The 6,680-nt window shown below is 43.8% G+C and overlaps 1 protein-coding gene across 3 annotated transcripts in view; it reads left to right on the forward strand.

Moving 5' to 3' along the window:
• FBXW4 (F-box and WD repeat domain containing 4) overlaps positions 1 to 6,680 on the forward strand; it is a 63,076-nt gene that overhangs the window by 380 nt on the left and 56,016 nt on the right. The gene's annotated exons all lie outside the window — the stretch shown is intronic.

The raw sequence follows: 6,680 nt of genomic DNA on the forward strand, positions 1-6,680 counted from the left end.
GGGGGGGGATATTCTCGAAGCGCGACTGCGCCGTCCTTAGTCTGTGCCAAGAGGGGTGGCGAGGGCAGGGGAAGGGCCGCATCGCCGGGCCTGTAGTGGGGGCCGCCCCTGGGAAGGGAGGGACCGCGTGTGGCGGCCCAGAGGCGGTGGGGCCTGAGGCCGGCTCTGCCCGGGAGGGTTGGGGGATTGTGGGGAGGCGCCCGCGAGGAAGCGGGCGAGCATGGCGGAGTGCTTCCCGGGCTCGCTCAGGTGCCAGGCCCGGCGGGAGCAGCCCTCAAGTGTTGGGGTCCGAGGTCCTCTCCAGATCGGTCTCCTAAACTCCTCCTACCAAAACACGTAGGGTTGGGGGCTTCAAGCTAGGGAAGGTGGGAGCACGAGGAAATGCACAGAGCTGCCACGTGCGGCTGGGGTGACCCCTGCGTGCCCATGCTACCTCCCTGCTTCTGAGCAGCAGCCCCTGCCATGGTCTTGAATACGCTTCAGAGAAGAACCTGCAAAGGAGCAAGCCCTGAGCTGGTGTCTTGGGTAAAGGCTGGAGAGTGGGCTTACATACATTGTTAGGCACAAGAGTCTTCATGACAGGGAGCCCCAAGGATACGTGTTTCTTAAATTGTCCTGCTCATGGAGCAGCATGCTGGTATAGCTGGTGATGGCTGTCTCAGAGAAAATGACTTTTGGACTCTGTGGCTTCTGGGGTTTAAAGCTTTGTGTTTAGGTTTTGTTTGTCTTTTTTTTTTTTTTTTTTTTTTTTTTTTTTTTTTTTTTTTTTTTTTTTTGTCTTTTTTTTTTTTTAGGTGTGAGCCCTCTTGGCTTTGCTGTGTGTGACACTAGCAACTTTCTAGATTAAGTGCTTTTGGGGCTTGGGCCTTGGAAGTGGTTGGTAAGGACCCAAACATTGCCTTTCCTCTCAAATTTGCTAGTGTATGAAATGGCACTCAGAGGCAGCCACACAATGTGGGCTTTCCTTACTACTCTAAGGATCCCAAAATAAAGTTTATGTATCTACAAATCCCTTCCTATGGTTTCCCTTTAGCTGCCAGCCCAGGAACTTGTTTGTCATCCAGTGACTCATTATTGTTTCTGTAAACACTGTGTTGACTTGAATCACTAGAAGAGATGTCAGGTTTTGAGCCCTCTTTTGCTGACTCATATAGCTATCTCATCTAGCACAGACTTTAAAGAAACAATTGTGGGTCCTTCTGGCAGGAGCAGAACTTCAGTTGTCTTGAAAATCCTTGTCTTGGGTTTTCAGGCCAACACTTCAACCCATTCAGTTTGTAAGTTAAACAAAGTTCCCTTGGAAGTCAGCAGTAATAAGCACTGCAGAATGGGTGTATGTTGGACTCTACTATGATATATGATTTTGTCTCCTGAGGAAATGAAGTTCTGTATTTTTCATTAAGAATAAGGTGATACTATGCTCCTTCAGTTGCAGGAGGGATCAGGTGTACAGCAGAGCAGGTGCAGCATATGTAAGGACCACCACTTCCCCCTGCAGAGGAATGAGGGTCTATAAACAGCTACAGAAGAGGTTTGCTAGGTCAGAGGGTTTAAGTGAAGGGAAGGCTGCTCGAGTATCATAAGCTCCAAGGGATATGAATGTTGTTAGGTTTGCTATGAACAGAATTTTTTTTTGTTGTTTTTAGTTATTCTAGGATGTGCTTTTGTGCTGAGTCCTATTTTCAAGTTTTCTTTAAACAGCTAGTACTGAGTGCTGCTTTTAGCAATGGTCAGCACTGCCCTGGTCCTAGGGAGTTCAGTCATGGGTAATAGTGACATTACAAGTTGGTTATGTGGGAACCTTGAGATATATCTGGAGTATGAATCCTTTAATTACTTTTAACTTCATGGAAGGCTTAGACAACTTTCAGTTCTTTGAAATAGCACATCAGATCTTATGCAGAATACCTGAAAGTTGAGCACTGCTTTTCCCTGTGTGGAGATTTAACATCTGGGAGCAGTTGCAGAAGTTTTGCTCCAGTAGGGTAGACAGTTCAGACAACAAGACAAGGGCATATCACGGTCGGTACCTAGTGGTCTAGGTTCCTGAACATCTCCAGAAGAACCAGCTTGAGTGCATGTGTTGAGTTGTTGTACAGCTGTAAAGTTTGTACTTACCCGAAGAAGAATTTAATAGTCTCTGTGGCAGCTTGAGGGTTTTAAATATACATGTTTCTTCTGTACCACTTGCTCCTCATGCATGTCTCCAAGATCAAGAGCAATCTCCAAGATTGCTGCTCATGGAATTGAGGGAGTAAGACTTGCAGAGAGAGGTTATATTTTATTTGACTATTCAATACAAGTTAGGGAGGTGGTTGAGGTAAGCTTCTGGGCATGCAGTCTTTCTTTCTGATAATAATTCTAAGTAGAAACCTGGTAGGTTGCTCATTGAAAGTTAGGTTTGAGCTGAGTAGGTATTTAAGCTAAAATATCACTGAGTAAATAGAATGGTGATGTAGATGATGGATAGCTGGATAACTTCTTGATAACTGTGCTTTTTTAGTGATACGGAGTAAGTCTTGAGTTTGTCAGTGGAGTAAATCTTGAGTTTGTCAGGCTTGACTTTGACTTGCTGAAGAGCTGAAGCATCTGTTGCACGTTCTGGATAATATTGCATGAGGTGAACACTTGTTTTTGCTTTTAAGAGGTTTTTGTGCAATACTGTCCACTATTGAGAAAGCAAAGACTGGAACCGTTTATGGTAAATGTACTTAATGAAATAACGTGCATGGTTCTAACATTAGATCTCAAACTGATGGTCCCTGGGAGGCTGGCATAAGTTAAAAACTAGTTTAGGGAGTATTTACTGTTTAAAGCAAAAAACCAACTCAGAATAGTTTGGTCATTTCTGCTGTTAAATGGCTTTTGATAAGCCATCTGTTAATGCTTTGTAAATAAAGATAAATTTGAGCCTAGAGTGTAAGATAGCTGTGAAACTTATCCCCCTGCCCCCACTTCCCCATTTTTTAAAAGGGTGATTAACTTGAAAATGACACCATTTCTTTAAAATGTTGTTTCTGTTCGGCATATCTTCAGATATTTGTAACAAGAAGATCAGAGGGAACAGGCTTTAGCTTGTATGTGAAACAATTGTTTGTGCAGTCAGCTTGCTTGTACACCACCTTTATGCTGAAATAGGGAAGAGAGAAAATTTGTAAGAGACTGGTTGCAAAATCCAAGCTGTTACCAGCATGGAAAAGAGAAATTGTAGTATATCTGAAACAATTTGATTTAAGATTATCTACTTCTCATCCTGACTATCTACCTTTAAAAAGTGCCGGCTGTGGTTATCTCGGGACACAGGCTTAAAAAATATTCAATTGATTTGTTAATGATGTCGAAGGAAGATGTGGACTTAATCCCAGACAGTAGCTGAAATGCATGTTCACAGCATTGACAATTTCATATTTGCCCTATCTGGTAGATTCAGCTAATCAGGAGCTGCAGGTGTTGGCGAAGTTAAGTATTTAAGGTATTGATTCAGTTGTGCATTTGCAGAAGAAAAGTTTGCTTTGAGCAGTGTTTCTGTACACTTCATTCCTTATGAGGGGGGGGAAAAAAAAATCACTAGGTATGCATCAGTGTGAATTACTGTATGTTAGGGACAGCAGGGCCTGACTTGGAAGGGTTCTTAAAGCACATTCTTAGTATGAAAAATGTGATGTGTCTTCTTTGAGTCAGCAGTAAGCAAATGCTTAATAGAATATTGTGTCAGTATTATGGAAGTGTAGAGTGGTTTTAGATGAATGTGGTTCTTGGCACCTGTCCTACAAGTCTTTCTATGTCAGGCTGCCACTTGTTCTCTATAGTCATATTAACTAGACCTCTACTGCAACAAGACCTTGTCGTGGGCATGGTAAAAAGATAGTCCCTACACTGAGATATTTGCTTCACTTAGTCATAGGAGCAGCTGAAGCAAGAGTCAAGCCCTGTCTTCGTGACGTAAGGTGAATGGAGGATTTTTGTTCCAAAAATGCATGGCAGCATATCACAGAAAAGTTAAGGCTTAAGAATGCTTTCTGCAGCTAAGCTGTAACTGAGCAGTAGCACAAAACCTTTGGGGTTTTTGGTGAGTATAGTGGTATTACAGTTGTGTCTGGTAGCTTGTGTCTGTTTTGCCAGCTGTTGTACAGGCCCAACAAGAGCAGTCTCTGCCCTGACAAGCTTGCTGCCTAAATAGCCAGGGTAAACAAGGGCTGGAAGGGGAAGCAGAGGCAGAGAGATGTCAACCAAGCTGCCCTCTGTGCAGCAGGTCAGTGTCAGAGCCAGGAATAGCAGAGGGTGCTTTAAGCCTTCATCCAGTGCCTGCCTGCTGGACCACCTTGGACTGGAGAAATTGGAGAGGGAAAGGGCTTATTGCAAGGTGGTTCTTTATTTAAAGCATGGAAGAAAGGAATAAAGTTGCAGCTGGGCTAAACTTATTTCCTCTTTGTAACAAAAGAATTTTAGAGGGCAAGTTGCAAGAGTTGCAACCTAAATAGCTTGACAATGTGTTCTTTGTAATATATTAATAGCTGTTGTCAATGTCAGAAATGTTCCACTGCATGTTTTCTCTCTATCTCCTGTTTTGCCTTGCCTATTAGGATCACGGTATATTCTCTAGTTCAGAGAAACAGATTCATTAATGGATGAATTTATCGCCTTTGAGTATTTAAGAGCTTGTGTAAGGATTTCTGAGAGTTAATAAAACCTGTGTTTTCTCCAGATTTTGGAAGAATATATACACCTGCAGGAGCAGGAAATAGCCAATCTATGCAAGTCAAATCCAAATGCAAGCTACAGCAATCATAGGAGATCTCTGCCTTCAGCACTGGAGGGGGAGGGAGTGTGAATGCCTGTAAAGCTGCTTCAGTTTCCTTCATCTTTTAAAACTTGTTTTACCAAAGTTTCATTACTAAGTCAGAAATGAAGTAGGCAATGAACCAGTGCAGATGATGCAGAGGGGAATACTCTGGGGAGCATATTGCAATAACAGCAAAAGCCTGGAAGAGGGCACACAGCTATTGCTTTGTGCTGGAGGAGTCAGTGATTTTTCTGAAATTCCTGTTAGATTCGTTCTTATTTTATCTTAAAATGTTAGTTCTGGGTAGGACAGATCTGCCAGGACAGCTCCACAATATCAAAACTGCTTCTTCTTCTTGGGATGTGAAATTGTTTGTAAGAGTACTTTCAGGCCTGCCTACCCTTCTCTTAAAATATCAGTTCAAAGTGGAAGAGGAATTTTATCTAGCTCAGGGCTTAAAAAATGTGTGCTGTGCTTGTTGCTATTATCCCTGTAACCTGCACACATGAGCTACCTGTGGGTTATTTCACACTATGCAAATACTACCCTGACAGCCTACTCTTTCAAATCAGAATATACATGACAACTACTGAGCAGCTGCAGGTTTTCTCAGATCTTCCCAGGGTTATGCATTTTTTGAAGCAGCCCAGATTTCATCTCCAAAAAGCTGACAAAGTTCTCGAGAGAGGCCAGACTCTGCCTGGAGTTTCTAGCCATGATCCCATTGTAATCACTCGTAAGGGAGAGGGCATCTGATGGCAGAGTGGTCTGGCTCAGTCTTGGTGATGATGGTTTTTTGGGAAGCCTATTTGAAGGTGTGTGGTTTTGCTGCATGTACTGAAATTTACTTGCAGCTGTGGTTCTTATTAAAGTCTCTGGCTTCTTCATGCATGTGAATCATTCATGAGAGCTGTGAAGTGGAGCAGTAAACCTGCGTGGCCTGGTAACATCTAACTGAGATAGCATAGACACACCAGAGGAGGCAAGGAACATGGAGAGAACAGTGTACAGAGCTCTCCTCAATCTTGGAGTTATGTGAACCCATGTCAGATAGGAAGGGGGGGAGCATAGAAGACAGACTGGACCTGACAGTAACCAAAATAAGAGTCATATGCTAAAGGAATTCAGGTGGAATTTTTGTCCTGGAAGAGACATTTTGAAAGCCGGCTGACTTGTTGAGGACAGCAACAGCAGCTCCTGACATAAATAGCTTTTCCCTCTCGGCTGTCTGTTGGTGGCCCATGACTTGTAACTGCACTGAGACCCTGCCGCTCAACAGGTGTGTCCTGATTACACAAATAAGTGCAGTTGGTCCCTGTGTTAGCCATCCCTGCCACAGGGCCAAGGTTGAAAGTGGGGCTTAGCCACTGTGACCTATTTGTTCCTCTGTGACCCTTCCAGTCAGGCCTGAGGCAGGCTGGTGACAGCTTTTATGCAGACAGCAGATTTTGTCCACAGAAGAGATTTGGTCTCTGCAGACTTGCATTTCCGGGTGAGCTCTTCAGCACTTAAAATGTAGCAAAATATGTAAGACTTTGGGTTAGGATGCCCCATACAGCTGGAAAAATATACTGTATGACATGCTGGTGCTATCTTCTATAACATGGTATATGTCGTTGCAGGCACCATTGTTTTGGCACATGCTGAAATTGTAGACGGCCAGTAGAAATCTCCCCCAGGACGCAGTAAAGAACAGAAGCTCTTGCTGTTGCAGAAATACCATTTCTGGTGGCAAAGGACTTTGGGGAGGGGTTCACTGAAGGCAAAAACTGTTGGAGGTGAAGTTTTAGAAGGAGACGTGCTTAGCCTCTGGCTGAGTGATTCTTTCATTGCTTTCTTTTGGGGCCCAGGCCAGCAACTCCCATGGTGGCTGAGGTCACCTGGGTCAGTGGTGCTG

The sequence above is a fragment of the Athene cunicularia genome (genome assembly GCF_003259725.1).
Source record: "Athene cunicularia isolate RWA chromosome 6 unlocalized genomic scaffold, athCun1 chr6_part1, whole genome shotgun sequence".
Taxonomy (NCBI): Eukaryota; Metazoa; Chordata; class Aves; order Strigiformes; family Strigidae; genus Athene; species Athene cunicularia.